Source organism: Ambystoma mexicanum, chromosome 4q (assembly GCF_040938575.1).
Source record: "Ambystoma mexicanum isolate Mex_15411 chromosome 4q, UKY_AmexF1_1, whole genome shotgun sequence".
Classification (NCBI taxonomy): Eukaryota; Metazoa; Chordata; class Amphibia; order Caudata; family Ambystomatidae; genus Ambystoma; species Ambystoma mexicanum.
In genome coordinates, this window is record NC_090928.1 from 68,292,493 (window position 1) to 68,310,907 (window position 18,415).

The window sequence follows — 18,415 nt, forward strand, 5'->3', positions numbered from 1 at the left end:
TTAGCTAAGGGAAAGCTCAGATCTTTCTGGGGGCTATACCCAAGACACTGGCTAAGGCCAAAACAAGAAAGAAATCGAAAAACCTGCCAAGGGCTTCATCACAGACACTAGTGAAGGTTAACTTATAAGAGGAGAAGGCGGCCTTGGCTCAGTAGGGCAATCTGTGGTTGGAGGGTAACCATACACAGCCTGACAACAATCATAGGCTAGTGGGAAGAGTAGGAGAGTGTGTTTGTGTGTATGTGCAAGGCCTTACCATACACCAGCTGGGGGTAAGAATATATATTTCTGACTTTCATTGTTGGAAGGTTGAGAAAATAATATAAGTGGTACAATGTATGTGGTTGAACAAAGGTTTTATTCTGATTTATGTCATGTAATGGGATGGATCAAATGCCTGTTGGCAATAGTGGGATCTTAAACAAATAAAAAACAGAGTTCCTACAAAGAGACAGTGTCAACGATGGGTCAACTCAACGTAGGATTTCTTTCTGCCATCCAACACCATCAGTGCCATTTGTAAGGATCTCATGGTATCAACAGTAAAGACAGACACCTAATCTAAATCTAAGACGGGGCAAGCTACGACCATCAAACAGAAATAAGGCAGTCCTAGTGGCGTCTTGTCAAATAAAAAGGGCTAAACTAAAACAAAACTATTGCCAATCCTTACAACTAAGTTACAAAGTACTGTGGGATGATGTTCACAAGAAAAGAAAGAATTGTTCACCAAACGATAAGTTAGGATGGTAGGGCTGGGGTCTCCCTTCCCCATGTTTTAGCACAGGCCAAGGCAGGACCGCATCACATTCCTGGGCCTCACCAGCACAAGGTTACAGTTCCTTTCATTAATGCCAGGACGTTCTGGGGCCAAGTCTCTTTCCTGTAAAGTCTCTTGCCTTAGAAGGCCTGCTGAACCATAAACAATAAGCCTAGGTTTTCCAACCCCCAGTCAGGCTTTCTCTTAGCCCCCAGTCGGCTTCACATATTCACAGTTCAATCAGTTTTCTCCAATGTGTGGAAGACTTTCGAGTGTACAAGGGTTTTTGCTGACCGTCATAGGACCACTTTGACACTTCACACTGGCCTTGGGCCCAGCATAGTTTGGTTTTACTATCGGTTTTCTTCGACTCACCAGCTGTGATGAACTGTCGGAGTTTCTTGTGTCAGGTGCAGTGACAGATTTAAGACAAAGTGCCCTATGGGCAAGATTGACAGAGGGACCTGTGTAGGCGGTATTTGGAGGCAGAGATTAGGGTGGGGTAAATTAATGGTACCCAATGATGAATTTAGGGACAAATGTTCCATATTTTCAAATTTGTCTTCTATTATTGGAGTGTGCTTAGTGGTATGGCTGGTTGGAAAGAGCCTTCTCACCTCACAAAGTCTTGCCGACATAGTGATTTCCCCAGGATCTCTTGATTTGACACTTGTGTTGGGTGACATGTGTAACGTCACCCAATCAGTGGGATAAGGACATATATAAGATGGAGAGGGAGACATTAAGACTCACAAATATACATTTCACAGAGAAATGCCCCTTTAGTGGCGAAAGCTCCCGAAGCTATCACCCTATGGAAACTCTGCTGTCCACATTTATCCGCTCATCACTTTCAAAATAACAGGTTCTCCTGCACCTCTTCAAAAATATTCTCCTCTCCTCTTCCATCCACTCCTCTGTCATCTTCCATAAGTTCCCCCGCTACTTTCACCTTCCATTCACTACTATCTTCCATCTACTCCCCCAATCCCCATAAGAGAAACTATTGCCGCACCATGAACAATGAAAACTGTACACCTTCGTCCGCTGAACAAAAGACACAGAAGAGAATCTCACTTAATCTTGCCCTACGAATTGAAGTTATGTACCTTCGTTCAACATGTGTTCATGAATTGAGCTATAAAAAAAGCAAAAACCCAAAGCAAAAGAGAATGATGAAAAGTATTGAGGAAACATCAACGGTTTGATTATCTCCTCCCTTCTGCTCCCCCTTCCTATTCCATCCACTCCCCCATTACTTTTCACCCTCTGGTCAACTTCCATACACCCCCCTTGCCACAATTCTCCTTTGCCACCATCCTACACCCCCACCATGGCCTCTTGACCTGGCGGGGGAGAATAGAGCATGATACCCCCTCTCCTCGGCGAGGGCTGAGCAATGAGGCCCCAGACCTTATTCCTATAACCTTCAGCATGGATCCAAAAATGGCTCCATAAATACTGTGTCTACTCCCAGCAGGCTGTGGAGAGGGACTTAGGGTCCCGACATCTTCTTGTGAAAGACAGACAACCCCTCCCATCCCCAGAATACTCCAGCATACAATGGGATGTTGTGTGACCTTAAGCAATGACATTTTGAAGCACACAATTGTATTTTTGTGTCAATTTTGCAGCACATGTTTTATTGCATTGAGGTTGTGGAGTGTTAGCATGCCAGGGTGCAACAGCTTATGAATATGTAACCAATAACCTCAGGGTGATATACACATTTTGAAAAATCTGCTACTTTGTATGATGAATATGAACGTTCACTATTTTTATATACGGATCTACACTAGTTTGTACACTTTGAATGAGACTTTTTTTTGGAATAGTGCACACTGTGAACTGAATCATCACTTCTAGGGGCCCCTAATTTTGATAGTTAAGGCACAGTGAGATGACATGTTTTGCCAAGATTCACACACCTTGGTTAAGTGGTGAAGCCAGAAATTGAGTCTTGTCTGAAACGTAGGTACGTGACAATGTATCTTCCCAGTTAAAGTTGTTACAAATATGTATTAACGTTTGTGTTTGAAAACCTAAAATAATACTCCATTTCATATAGATCACTTAACATGTTTACATGTTACATGATAAACCAACTTGACAGTGATTGTACAAATATGGTTATCAAAGAAAGTATGGGGTAATTGTGTTTTCAATCCAATGTTGCATAAAGTTTACACCCCTGTTTTGCAATTTTGAGCAAAAGGGCCCCTGTGCAAATTGTGAGGCAAAATAACCCTCTGTGCAATTTCGAGGCAAAAGGGCCCTCCGTGCAATTGTGAGGCAAAAGGGCCCCTCTGTGGAATTTTGTTGCAAAAGGGCCCCTCTGTGCAATTTTGTTGCAAAAGTGCCCCTCTGTGCAATTGTGTTGAAAAAGGGCTCTCTGTGCAATTTTGAGGCAAAACCGGCCATCTGTGCAATTATGAGGAAATAGGCACATCTGTTAAATTTTGGGGCAAACGGGCAGCTCTGTAATTGTACTCGTTTCCACTGGGTTGTGGGAAAGTAAATAATACAACACAGGCACATTTGTGACCTTTCCACTACCTGTCTAAATAACTGTAAATCCCTCCCACAATTAACCATTGTGCAAATCATGCTCTATGGATTCCTTAGAAAAGTCCTTGCTTTTACCAGTTGCAAGCTAGCCAGATTCCATAGGAATCTATTGGTTTTTCCACCAGCATAAAAAGCCATGGTGGAGGAAAACCAAAGACTTGACAGGCAGACCTCGAAACTGTAGGCAAACGTGTTAAGTGTGCTGCACCTAATCCTGCAGGGTGTAAACATGTAGCTGTAAATGCTTTTACCACCACTTTTTTCACTCTTCAGGACTTGGAAAATGAACCCCTGTTATTGTAGATATATTTTCCCCATTGCAGTTGAACACTACAAGTTCCAGAATGCAAATGATTGAGAATCTGCAAAACATGTTCCTACAGACACAAAGGAGGTCATTACAAGTTTGGTGGTATCCCACCGGTATTACCAGCAGGATACCACCAAAGGGATTTAGCATTACTGGCACTCAGTCTTCCAGAATTATCGTCAGATTCCAAGTGCCATCAAGGTAAGAAAGTCTGCATTCCTTGGAGTCCTATGGGACTGCATGGAGCGGATTGCTGGAATTACCGGCACGAGTATTACCGGTGCCAATAATTCTGCCATTTATTTGAAAATTTGTAGTTTCCCAGTGCGTAAAAAGTGCCAGATATGGTGTTACTGCAATTTACTGCAATTTTTCCTGCACCTGGAAACATATGAACCCCAAAGTGAGGTAAAATGTATGAGCAAGTAATTCTTTCACACAGATTGTTCTCTGCCACCATCATTTCTAATCACCCAACAACCACACTTAAAACGTTTATTAAAACCTGTTATAATTCCAAGAATAAAGTGCCACAGCAATAGTCACTGATAGTTACCTGTTCCCATCACTGATCATTCCCTGTTGTAAAAAGGTCTGCTGGGACGTGTTCAAAAGATACAACCTCACTCAAAGGCATGTGCAGTCCTGGCTGTTTGTCTTTGAGGTGAGAGAGACAGAGTAGGGGGGTTGGGGAGTCTGTGGGCATTTGGCCTTTGTCCCACTGTTAAATCCGCCTCTACTCGGGAGTCAAGGATGGCACCACGGCAGGCAAGGGGTTATTCCTGCTTTGGCTATCAGGGCAGGAAGGCCATGTGTGCCATTGACACCTGTCACACCACACGCCAGCTGTAATCTTATGATTTCCGTTTCAGAGGCTTTGCGGGTTTGAGTTGAAAAGGGCATGGCCAGTTCCCCCTTCATCATCCCTCCAGATCTCACTGCCTTTCTCCTCCGTTTGAACTGCCGGTCGGTGTAGCTGTTTACATGTGTATTCGGCCTTCTCAGTATGTGCTCTCATGCTCTGCCTTTTATCCCTGTGACGAAGGGAAAGGGCCATCAGGTGTGTATAATTTTGATCAATTGGCTGACTCTGCTTGACCCTTGTGTTGGGACATGTCAGGTAAACGGATCTGTCATAGTGTAGGAAAGTGTTCGTGTTGTAAAAGGGGGGGTTAAACTTCTGAACATCTTACGGGGTAGGATCGGAAAACAGTGTTATAGGGAATGGGGTGACTGGTCAACTCAGAAAGGTGAGTTTTGTACATTGAATAGGGGAGGACATGGGAAGGGTAGTGTTTTGTTGAAACAACTGGGAGTTAGGGAAATAATAATCAGAGGGATGGGGAGGAGAATGACTGGGAGTATTCGGGTAGAACACACAAAAACAGGGATTTGTGGAGAGGTAATTTTCTGAGTGCAACAGGGTTCGGATTCCTAGGGGATATGCCTTATACAGAGGGGTCATTCGATCTGGGCAAGAGAGATTCATTGGGAGGAAAGGAGACAGATGTGGTACAACCTACAAAGATCTCAGGGATCCCATCCTCTTCTCCTTCTTCCCTGATATAATACTGCTTCTCACCTGAGGGTATTCTCCCAAGCAGACCTCGCTTCTCACCTGGGTTATTCCCCAGAGCACGACCCCAAGCTCCCCCATCCAGGTGATACTCTCTCGCTTGTCTGCCTCCAGGGTTGGGATCTGAGAGCGTTAGCCCTTCCCTGGACACCTGAATTTGGGATTCTCAAGGTCTGCTTTGGGAATACCCTCAGGTTTCTCACACATTACACCAAATTATAAAATTCATTCAAACACAATCTTACAAGCCCTTGTCCCGCCATGGAATCATAGACTACAATACAATATAAAATCATGTGTCAAACAGAGAGGTCCAAACCATTACTTTAGAAGCCCTGAGGCTCCTTCACCTGGTCAGGCCCCTCACCAACCTGTTTCTCAGGATTCACTTGCTCAGGTCTCCCCAAGACCGATTCCTCAGGATTCACTTTGTGAGGTCTCTTCGGGACCTGGTCCTCTCTGCAACGTATTTCTAATATGGTCTGCGGTTGGGCACTTCCTGAACTTTTGGCAGACTATGCAACCTTGTATCAGTTCTTATTTAGATAGACGTCCCTCCATCAATGTAGCCCCCGTAAGTCAATTGGCGGTCTCCGTGCTTAGGCAGGAAGAAGTAAGAAACAAGTTGTTCTGCTCCCAACCTGATGGTCCCAATATTTCAGCTTCACTACAGGCCTTTGTTCGCCTCCTTTGTATGTTCATCCAGCTTCTTTTATAGTCCTTGAAAAGCTTTCCTATTTGTAGCGGCCCATGTAACTGGATAGGGCTACAAACGTTTTACCCAATCTCGCCACATTGGTAAAATATTGGATTTGCAGCACCTTGGCGGCTTTCACTTTGTGGCACAATATCGACACCATCTTGAATTCTCTACTGTAGCCTTTAGCTGGACCATGGCATGCTGCGTCCCTCAGCAGTTTATCAGCGGCTCTGTGCAAATGTTGCTTCTTGACCACATGATTTATGGTTGCTGTTCTTCTGCTTTTTGTTTTGGTAGGTTTGGGGACTGCACTCGGGTGGGTTTGCGAACCCCACATGGGCAAAACTAAATGATGGGAGTTGCTTAATATGCAAAGTTTGATCAGTACATAGAATGGATTTTCCAAAGTATTTCTTTTTGGGTGTAGGCTTTAGGTTCACTGTTCGTTTTTTATGCAGTCTTGGTGGGTACGGCAAGCCTTCAGCTTCCTACTCCTTCAAGACCAACCCAGTCCCTAGTAGCTCACCCCCCCATCACATATAGAGATGGGTAGTATGTCCAGCTCACTACATTACTTTTGGAAAGTGGGGAAAATACCTGCTGGTAGGCGAAGTCAAGAAGTGAGCTGGGTGCTACTTGCCTGGGACTGGGAAAACATTTAGACTAGCCTTCCTTTTAACCTGACAATATTTTGCTCAGCTGCTTCTTAGATAAGAATATTGTGACTTATTGTGATAAGATGTACCCTCATACGAGTTTATCCCTATCCCATTCTGACAAATGAATAAACCTTTGTTTAAATCTGACATACATATTTAAATAAGGTGTGTTTGTATGTGTTCTTTTAGTCCATCATCACCGGTGTGAGGACGACCTAAACAAAGTGTGTTTGTATGTGTTCTTTTACTCCATCATCACAGGTGTGAGGACGGCCTAGTGCACGTATTTGAAAAAAAATAGAGGCAAACCCGACCACCCAATACAGAAAAAACACCTGTCAATTCTGTAGGAAAAAGGCAATATTCAAATACTTCTGATGCTAGGGTGTCAACTGTAAGTACAATGCCAACAATGCACCATAGGTCAGTATAAATGACACCAGTTTCAATATTGTGCCAGGATATCATGCAATACACAGAGTTGGGTTTGGATGAGAATGCATATAACAAGAATTAGTTGCAAGGTGTTAGCACCAAAATGCCATGTTACTCCAAAGTATACCTTAGTGTTGCCCAAATGGTGCACAGTGCTATCAATTCAGGATGACAATTCAGGGTGGCCCGAGTGGTTTATAAAATTGCCAACCTGTCTGGAGAACTGTTTAAATACCCCATGGTTCTTTTAAAAATGGCAATGTTCCGCTCAATGCACTAGCTGCCAGTTAAGCATATCCTTGCCAGTGTGAAACAACTTTACTTAATCACAGTCCGCATAATGGAAATTCCAACAGTGCCATGCCAGTCTTGCCGAAGCCTGCCCCTTTATGACATGTTCTAATGTAAGTGTGTTGGGAGGCAGATGGTTATGTCTTATGATATGATATGATATTTTATTTGTATGGCGCTCGTACACAAGTGTTTCAGAGCACGACTAGGCAAGGGAGGGGAACAAGGGAGAACACAACACAACATAAAAACGATCTTACTAGGCCCAGTGACATTGAGAACGCGCAAGTGCATGGGAAAGGGAAAAGGGAAAAAGTGCACGGAAGGGGGAGAGTGGAAAGTGCAGAAGCCGAGGAGCGCAGATAAATAAAATAAATAGAAAATCGAGGCAAACTGTGGTAGTGCAGCCAGCAAGTGGCAAGTGCTGTGTTTAAGGCAGCAGACTGGGTAAGTCTGAATAAGTGCAGAAAAAGAAGAAAAATGGAGGGGGCTATATGGGTACAGATACAGTCCCCAGTGCAAGGGGTGGCCAGGAGGCAGTGCAGGAAGGTGGCAGGGTGAGCAGGTACCTGGGCCCAGGGGACAGAGGGTGGCCAGGTGCACAGTGCCAAGAGAGCAGATCAGCAGGGGAGAAGGGGAGCGAAGGCAGAAGCAAAGAGGAAGGTTTTGAGGTGCTTCCGGAACCGGAGATGGTTCTCCTCAAGTTTTAGAGTGGCAGGGAGGCTGTTCCAGAGGGAGGCCCCAGCCGAAGATAGAGATCTACCCCCAGCTTGTTTCTTTGAAAAACGACTGACCCTGAGGGAGGTAGAGGAGCGAAGAGCTCGAGAGGGGAGGTATTTGCGGAGGGATAGCTGAAGGTATTTTGGACCCAGGCCCCAGAAAGCCTTGTGGACAATGCAGAGGGTTTTGAATTTAATCCTTGCATCCACTGGAGCCAATGGAGAGATTTCAAAGCTGGAGAGATACGATCCCAGGGCTTGAGGCCAAGGACAAGTCTTGGAGTCCTGTTCTGGATAAGTTGTAGAGGGCGGAGAGTAGAGGCAGGTAGATTTAGAAAGAGGCTGTTACAATAGTCCAAGCTAGAGAGAACCAGAGCTTGGGATACCATGAGCTTCTGGGGGAAGGAGAGGAAAGGCAGAATACCTCTGAGGAGGTGCAGTCGGAAGTTTGACTTTTTAGAGACATCAAAGATATGGGCCGAGAAGGAAAGTGTGGAGTCAAAGATGACACCAAGGTTCTTAGCCTCGCAGGTAGGGGTAGGAGGAGGGCCAAGGGAGGCCGGCCAGAGAGTGAGGGAAAAGGATGGAGATGGTGTGCCGATGAAGAGGATCTCCGTCTTGCTGGCATTCAGACAAAGATCAGTGGCGGCACACCAATTTTGAATGGCAGTTAGGCAGACAGAGATGGGAGAGGAGGTGGCCGAGGGCAGCCGGAAAATGAGTTGAGTGTCATCAGCATAGCACTGGAAATTTGAACAGAAAATGGCAATGCAGTGAGCGAGAGTTGCCAGGTATTGGTTGAAAAGCCAGGGTGAGAGGTTAGACCCCTAGGGAACCCCACAGGTGGAGAGGAAGATAGATGATAGGAAAGACCCCAGTTGGACCTGGGAGGGTCGATTAGAGAGGAAAGAGGTCAGCCAGGCCAGAGCCTGATCAGTGATACCCAGATTATCACGGAGACGGTTGAGCAGGATGGTGTGGTTGACCGTGTCAAAGGCAGAAGAGAGATCAAGAAGAATGAGGACAGAGGGAATGTTACAATCAAGGTTGGAGAGCAGATATTCACGGATATTGAGGAGAGCAGTTTCCGTGCTTCTGGCCGCTCTGGAGACAACCAACAGAATCTGAATGAAGGTTAAGCTGAGAGAGGGCCAGCTTTTCCAGGAGTTTGCCCAGAAAGTCTGCCGGACAGGAAGTATCAGCTGTGGGTTTCTTGAGAAGAGGATGTACAAGGGAGTGTTTCAGAGGGGAGGGGAAGGATCCTGAGGCAAACGAGTGGTTGCAAAAATCAGCAAGGGCAGGAGCGAGGGTGTCAATGTGGTCCTTGATGGTTTTGGAGGAACAGGAATGAACCTGTTTTGACGAGGCTTTCATAGATCGGACTTGTCTAGCGACCTCGTTAGGGGAGAAAATAGGAAAGGAAGAGAAGGATGGTGGGGGAGTGCTTAAAGGGGGGTCAACAAGCACAGACTGAGAGGGAATAGGAGGGGGAGGGGAGGCGAGGGTGGACAGGATGTCCAGGGTTTTAGAGATAAAGTGCGAGGCAAGGGCATTGCAGAGAGCCTGAGAGGCAAGAGGAGGGGAGGAGACTTTTGCAGGGTTGGCAAGCTCCTTGCAGATTTTAAAGAGTTCGGCCGAGTTGTTGGATGCTGCAGAGACACAGGCTTGAATGTGGGCTCTCTTCTTAGTGCTGACAGAGAGTCGGTATTGCCTTTGGAGCAGGCGACAGGACAGTTTGTCAGAGGATGAGCAAGAAGACCTCCATTTCCTCTCAGCCGCCCTTCACTTATGTTTAAGTGTAGCTAGGTCAGAATCATACCAGGAATTGCACTTGGCTTTGGACTTCAAGCGGATCTTCATGACAGGGGCAAGAGCATCAAGAGTATCAGAGATAGAAGAGTAGAGAAGGGACAGGGTTGGGTCGGGGTGTGAGTCAGCCAGGGGAGTAGGAGGGGGAGAGAAGGTGGCAGCGAAAGCCTCAGCTGACACACGCTTCATAGGTCGGATGTCCGAGAAGGTATGTGGAAGTGTTGGGGTGTGGTTGGCTTGGGCAGAAGAGAGTGAGAGATGGCAGTGATCACTCCAGGAGAGAGGAGTGGTCAGAGGACTAGAGAGGGGGAGGCCAGGGGAGATCAAGACATCAAGTGTGTGTCCTGCAGAGTGCGTCGGGCCAGAGGGTAGGATAGAGAGCGAGAGGGTATCGCAGAGGTTGCGAAAGAGCAGTGATGAGGGACAGTGAGAATCGAGGTGAATGTTGAGGTCACCAAGGAGGAGGAGTTAAGTGGTTGAGGCCAGGAGGGAGGAGGAGAGGTCGGCCCACTCAGAGAGAAAAGAGGTGATTTGCCCAGTGGGCCGGTAGAGAGTAGCAACACTAAGAGAGTGGCTAGGAGAGAGTGAGAGCCTGCAGACAAGGCATTCAAAAGAGGAGTAAATCTGAATGGGAATGATAGTGGCAGGAATCCACTCAGGAAAGATCAGGGCTACGCCCCCTCCAGGTCGAGTGGATCTGGGTGCGGAGAGGATCTTGTAGCCCTCAGGGAGTAGAGTGTCAAAGCTTGTGACAGAGCTAGCCGTGAACCATGTCTCTGTAAGACCGAGGACATCAAGGTCCAGTTCTTCAAGGAGTTGGCAGATGTCAGAGGCATGTTTGACAGCAGAGCGAGAGTTGAGAGTGGCAAGATGAAGAAGGTTGCTGGCCTTAAAGACCTTCTGGGGAGGAGTACAAATCAGAGGTACGCCCTGCGGAGTTGTGGAGGTAGCCTGAAGAGTGGCAGAGGAGGAGGTAAAAGTGGGTAAGGTAGCCAGGGAGTGAGAGGAGGGGACAGCTGGAGATAAGAGGAAGTTGATGAGGCGAGGGAAACGCCTATCGAAGAGGAGGAGATTGGCCTGAGGACCTTGGACCATGACAGTGCCATTTAGGTAAACATTAAGGATGACTCTTCCATTGCTTCTGCCCCTCCCATGGCCCAATAGCACACATGTGAGAAACGTTACTCACTAAGGCAATCGTACCACCCTTGTACCAGGCAGGTACAGCAGTATATGGACACAATTTGAGCTAAAGATAGCAAGAGTAATAAAACCAACGTTGCAACAATACATGTGCATGCATTGGACACAAAGCAAATTTGCACTCAACATGAAGAACAGGTACATAAGGTAATATATGCATTTATACAGGAATAATATTCACGTAGCATCCATAAAACATATAGAATACTAACATAAGCAATGTATAAGTTGAATGCAGCGTGGACGACACACAAATATATCTCACTAATATAGAAACGCAAGTGTAATAGACAGCCATCCTTTTCAAAATGGAAGCTGCAGCATACTTTCAGATACACAAAGGCCTCAGGGCTTGAGAGAACACAAAATGCTGAAACCACAGAAATACAGATCCGTGCTCAAACAGGAAATGGCAACCACAGCCAATATTACAGCTAATTAAGGAAGGGTCAAAATGTTGCAGCGAAAGCATGATAGCAATTTCCAGGATGCAAGAAGGATACTACCAGATTAATGTAAGTTCAGAAGAGCACAACAGACCATTGTTAGCCAGGTGCAGACAATTATAAGCCAAGATAAATCCACACAGAATAACTCAATAGTGTCTCCAGTGGTAAAAGAAACCACAACACTCACATTAATATTAGCTAAAATCCTAATACATGCAGGGTAAAATATTTTGAAACACGGTTCCAACACACGTGACCCATAATTGAAGAACACTGCCTGTTCTTTAGCAACAAACACAGATAGGACACCTGCCTTATTCTTTCCACGTACACCTAGACATAAGATGCCACACAAGGCCAGATACTAAGAGATCACCATGGCTCATGGCCTAGAAATGTGGGATTGTACCTTTTTCAATTGAAAGGAAAGCAGTCCGTGGACCTCCCTCCCCACTCCTTTCTGGCCCATGTATCGATGACCTGTCAATTGTCCAAGGTAGGTTAGTAAGAAGCCAACCAATGAAAATCCCCAATATTACACCTCCCATGAAGTAAGGTGCCAGTCAATTACATATTGCAGAAACTATGTCTTTTTGACTTTATCAATTCAGAGGTGGTACCATCAGACAAGCGTTAGCCAATTAGAACTGTACCCCCTATAGATTGTTTTTTATGCAAGCAGTGAGAGCTCCAAGACATTAATGATTATTTGCTGTCCTTGCTTTATTTTTATTTATAATGAAGCTGGGTTTTCCTTTGCACTTTGTTTTACTTCCGTCATTGAGTCCAGTTTGAACTGACTCCAGAACCTCTGCGTAATCTGGGGCTTTCCATACCATCTTAGCAGATGGTAGCAGAGGTGATAGTTTGCTTGGAGTTGTCAGATTATCGAGTGGTCCCTGTCATGGCCTGAAGACTGCAGAGGTGGCCTGTGGAGAGCTGAATTACGTGTAACAGAGAAAGGTGAACAGGTGCCCTTTTGGAGAAAGTCCTGTCTGGTCCCCGCTGGGCACCCCGTAGGGCAGAGGGCAGCTGGCTATTAGGGGAGACTCGACATCAAAGACCTTCAGCAGATCCACAGATGTATTCACGACATAGGGCTGGCAAATTTGGGGAATTATTTTTGTATATTGGGGGATTGTGATGAAATGAAGAGATGAATGGTAAAGGAGATAGGTTCTGACAAGGGTCTGGAAATATCACGTGATACATCTCATTATGGGGTAATAACAAGAAGAGACAAATACCTCACCATGAGTTGGGAAGACGGCCGTAGCGTATTTATTTGTGTAGTAATTGCTGGTGCCAGCCTTATGTTGTGAGATAATTCAGGTTTTTGTAGAAGTAGTTTTGTCTCTATTAGTCGACAAGGTAAAGTGGCGGTGTGGACCAATGAGTGTGGTCCGGTGTGGGAGCAGTGAAGGGGGGTTGCTTGGATTGTGAGTGATGAATCTGGTGTCCCTCAGAAGGATTTGAAGGAACAGCGAGGTGGGGATGTTCGGTGCGTGAATGACGTTTGTGGTGCCACCCTGAAGCATTGTGTAATGCAAAAGGCGTGGTCTCTGAGAGAGACGCCGACATATTGATCTGTTGAAGAAAAGTATTATTGGTGAAGGGTGTGAAAGGGAGGTAAAAGAGGGTGAGCGAGAATTGAAATAAAGTTTGGTAAGTATTGGTAAGTTATGCTGTGACATATTAACATGAGAGACACTCCCATTATCCTCCTGGGCAAAGCATCACCCCGGTATAAGGATAACAAACTTAAAAACCACACACACTGGGTGAGGGACATGGCAGGTAAATTGTTTATGTCCTGGCCACAAGAACATGTGCACCTATTTACATGCTGTCTATGAGGGAAAACATTTACTAAATCTACTAGCCATTCTGAAACTATTGAAAATGTATGGTGAAAAAGGTAGAGGAGTCCCCTGCGAAATAATTGATGCTTAAGCAGCATAGCGAAGGGAGTATAGCACCTGTGGCTTCTCCTACTCTTCCCTAGAGCAGTGATCGGTCTCCAGATGCACAGGGATTAAATTGCTTAGAAGCATTAAAAGCAGTGGTGGGGTACACTAACCCTGCATTTGCGCCCCTTTAGCGTACAGTAGTGAAGACATTAAAAGCAGGAAAAAAAGCAAGCTTTGGCGGCAGCAGGCTTTGCGATTGAGAAATCTGCCAGTATAACCATGGGCTGCAAAGTTACATTATATGTCGAGTATGCCCTGTTTGCCATACTTGAAAAACCCAAAAGCACATTGATTACACAGAGAGCCTCTGGTCATGAAGTAATTATATATAACCCATCGATTAAAATGGTCAGATGGCGAGTGGTAAACCCAGCCAGATTTATTACAAAAATTGTGAAGGTAGGAAATTACATGCATGATTGCACCAAGTACACTGAATACCAAGATGAAATACCACATGTCAAGGAAAATGTCCTAGGAAGGTGGATCATTCTCTTCATTGATGGGTCAGTAGACCAGAACAATGGCGAAATGCTCAGTGGCACAGCAGTAGTGAAGGCAAAAGAGAAGAACAGCTTTGAGACAGTGACAAGTGCGAGATTGGCAGTCATTTCTCAGCACAAGTGGCAGAATTGGTAACGTTGAATTTGGCACTTGAAGCACATGAAGAAGAGGCGGTAATGGTGTATTCTGACTCCGCCTATGTGATGTCAATAGTACATTTAGGACTGTCACGTTGGAAAAGGAGGGACTTCCTGCGCACAGACAGCCCACCAGTGCAGCATGTGCTACTATTGGACAGACTCATAAACGCACGCCAACTCCCATCGGCCATCGCCATGGTGAAGTGCGCAGTGCACACCAGAGGTGCCGATTTGATCTCTCGTGGCAACGAGGTCACTGACCTAGAAGCAAAAAGAGCAGCATATTTTCCTGAAATATCTGACATTGTGACTACACCAACCAAGTATACACATGCATGCAAGCTGGTGACGAAGGAGGGTTTTAATACGCTACCCACAATGCAAATCATCGAATTACGGTGGAGGGGACCACCAGAAGAGCAAGAGTTGTGGAACAGGAAAGGGTGTGCATTGTCCCCCACAGACACAATGTGGAGGCAGCACAGCACCAGGAAACTAGTCATGTCTCTTGGGTTACTTAGAATAGCACTAGACCAATTGCACTACCCAGCAAACACATCGAGAGAGTGTCTTGCAGTACTGATTTCGGAGAACTGGTTGGTCCCTAATTTGGCAGAACAGGTTGCTAATTTTATTGTAAATTGTTAAACATGGCAGAGGTTCACTGCTGGTCATACTCTGCGGACAGTGAGAGGAGCAACACCCCGTCCTACCAGACCATTTCCGCACTTGCATATTGACTACATGGAAATGCTCCAAATTTGTAACAGCTATAGATATATGCTAGTGATCATATGTCTTTTTACCGGATGGATTGAAGGAGGTTCATGCACACATCCAGATGCCACATGTGCTGCAAAGCTCCTTGTACATGAGGTATTTCCAAGGTGGGGAGTGAGAGAAGTGTTCAGATCTGACAATGGACGACATTTTGTAAATTAGGTATTTGAGCACATCACTATCTTTTTGGGCATAAAGCATAAGTACTCATCTTCTTACCACCCACAAGCAAACAGGATTTGTGAGCTCCTCAATGGCCTCGTAAAGAAGTGAACTGTCAAACTACAAGAGACACTGAAAAAGGCAAGGCTCCATTGTCTTCCTTTAGCCCTATTCACACAATCAACCTTGCTCGGACATCACCTGACACCACGTGAGATGGTGACACGGCGCCGGATGCACACACCCCTTGCTGCTTCCCACTGAAGCTCAGACAGATGAAGAGCATGCTGGTACTGTGTTGGGGGAAAGAAATACATGATTATTTGACAGCTCTAAAGAATCTCTTAAATGTATGTGTTGACAGGTACAAGCGCGGCTGGAGGGGTACGACGAAGATCGATGAAGCACATGAACAAATTGATCCACACATTTTGTTGAGACCCTTATTGTTATTAATAATAATAAAAGACACAGTGTTTTAATATAGATACACAGACAAGTTAGTTTGACATACTTTAACAATGCTTGCCTAACATAAAGCATGGTACATCTACAGTAAAAAAAAAAGATGTACCCTAAAGCAATTTTATTTTTCTTGGTCTTGTCCTTTTTCATGACCACTTATCCCTTTTTTGGAGCTTGGAACCTCTGCATAACAATATTACTATTCGTTCTAAAGACTTATATAGTGTTGGAAAAAAATATTATCTCAATATTAACAAGTCTTTTCTTGTGAACGCTTGTTTTTTTAAGGAAACAAAAGAAACGCATCCCTTGATAGAAAAATACATATATTGAATGACATAAGATATTCCCTTTTAGTGCCTGGACGACAATTGACTCACAGAGATTTGCAGACAGTCGATAAACTACCAATGGTATCCAGGCATTTCTTCGAATATATAGTTTTGTATGCCAAAGTTTAAAAAAAAATGCATCAAAAAATGCATTTTTTTATAGGTAAAGTTTTTTTAAAAACTAAAATGGGTATCAAGGGGTACAAAAACGGGAGTTCGGGGAACCCCCCTCATTAATTTTCTTTTTTTTAAATGCATTTATTCGATGCATTGTATTTCGAAACTTTACCATTCGAAACTTTGGCATTCGAAACGATCACTAGGAACCACTACCAATAATGAGCATAGCAATGTTCTTTACATTTTGTAGTCTTTCTTTTATAATTTCTATTACATCAAGAGAACTTATAATATATAATACTGCTAGACCAGTAAACAGCATAAGCACTGTTACAATGATAAATGAAATGACACCAGAACAATTCCCTGTAGTAAACACACAGATTAGAACACTAAAATGAACTGGCACCCAAGCAAATATATTGCTGATTCTGCCCATGGTATCAATAATCTATGGTTTCAGCACACAAGCAAAGTAGGGAGAGAGATGTCAGATCGGAGCTGTTATGTGTATTTCCTATGCCATGAGCGTGGCCACAGAAATACCTGCACATAGAGAACACTGCCTAACACACTTAGCACAATTAGGGGGCAAGTCCAAGAAAGATGGGCCACCTAGCAATGGATGACAAAAAAGATTTTCCCTTATAAGGATATTTATTTTATTTTATTAATAGAGTATTTATGAGGCGCTCTGTACAGCAAAAAGTGTTTCTAGGCACCATAAGGCAACAAGGGAGGGAGGAACAGTAATGGTCCTACTAGGCCTTGTGACATTCGGATCATTCAAGTGCAGAAAACAAGAAGTGCAGGTGGGTAGAGGAGTGGTGGAGGGGGGTGGGAGGGGCATAATGCAGCCGTATAAAATACAGGGGGAGTGGGAAAGGGCCCATCCCAGAGGTCCGGCACATGCTCAGGAGGTGATCCGGGGGGTGCAAGTGACAGGGGGATGACAGGGGGGGTCCATCAGCTAAGTGCCAGGGAACGGGGGTGGCCCATCCCACCTGGCTGGGCAAGGATGGGACCAAGGAGGGCAGTGGTGGTAGGGGGGCAGGGGTGCTGGTTTAGGACTGGTCAGGGAAGGCCTGGAGCTCTGTATGACTCATGAGAGAACCAGGTTGCCAGTCAAAGCAGCAGGAGGGGCAATTAGCAAGTGTGGCAGGGGGAAGGATGTAGAGAAGAGAAGGGTCTTGAGAAGCTCTCAGAATGTAAGGAGAATGTAAGGAGGTCCAGCTCAAGTCTGAGAGGGGCAGGTTCGGCCATTCCATAGGGAGGGACCTGCCAAAGAGAGAGATCTACCCCCCCACTCTCTGCTTGGAGAAACGGCTGATCTGCACAGAGTTTAAGCTAGAGAACCGAAGAGCTCTAGCAGGGAGTTATTTAGGGAGAGACAGTTGGATGTAGTGGGGTCCCAGGCCCCAGGCGGCCTTGTGGATGATGCAGAGGGTCTTGAATTTGATCCTTGCAGCCACCAGGGGGAGTTTGTGGTGGGGTTTAAGGGCTGGAGAAGGGCAGTCCTTGGTCTTGAGGCTAAGGATAAGTCTTTCAGTCCTGTTCTGGATTAGTTGAAGGGGGCAAAGAGTAGAAATAGGTAGATTGAGGAAGAGGCTGTTGCAGTAGACCAGCCTAGAGAGAACCAGAGCTCTGGAGTCACTGAGTTTCTGAGGGAAGGAAAGGAGGAATGCCTCTGAGGAGATGAAGCTGAAAGTGGGCCTTCTTGGCAGGGTCCGTGATGTGAGGGGAGAAGGAGAGAGTCAAAGAGAAGAGTCAAAGATGATACAAAGGATTTTTGCCTCACTAGAAGGTGAGGGGAGGGGACCCAAGGAGGGAGGCCAGTGAGTGGGAGGGAAGCAAATATTAAATTAGGTAATATATGCATTTATACATGAAGAAAATTAACATAGCATCCATAAGACATGAACAATACTAGCATAAGCTATGCATAAGGTTAATGCAGCATAGACAACACACAAATATAGCATCTCTACTATAGAAACGCAAGTGTGATAGACAGCCACATTTTTCAACATGGTGGCTGTCGTGCGCTTTCAGATAGACAAAAGCCTCAATACTTTGAAAGAACACGAAATGTTGAAACCAAAGAAAGACAGATCCGTGCAGATCTCAGGCAGGAGCTGGTGACCACAGCCAAGGTTACAGTGAATTGAGGAATGGCCAGAACATTGCAGTGAAAGCATAAAATACAATTCCTAGGACATAAGAAGGATACTCCCAGATTAATTAAAGTTTAGAAGAACACAGCTGACCATTGTCAGCCAGGTGCATGCAATAATCAGACAACAGAAATCCCTGCAGAATAACTTAATAGTGTCCCCAGTGGTAAAACAAACCATAACACTCACATTGATATTAGTTAAAATCCTAATAAATGCACGGCAAAATAATTCCGAACATGGTCCAATCACACCTGACCCATAATTGAAAAACATTGTCTATTCATTA

General features: G+C 45.2%; 1 protein-coding gene across 1 annotated transcript in view; it reads left to right on the plus strand.

The window, feature by feature from the left end:
* THEMIS (thymocyte selection associated) overlaps nucleotides 1-18,415 on the plus strand; it is a 557,215-nt gene that overhangs the window by 520,217 nt on the left and 18,583 nt on the right. The window lies entirely within an intron of this gene.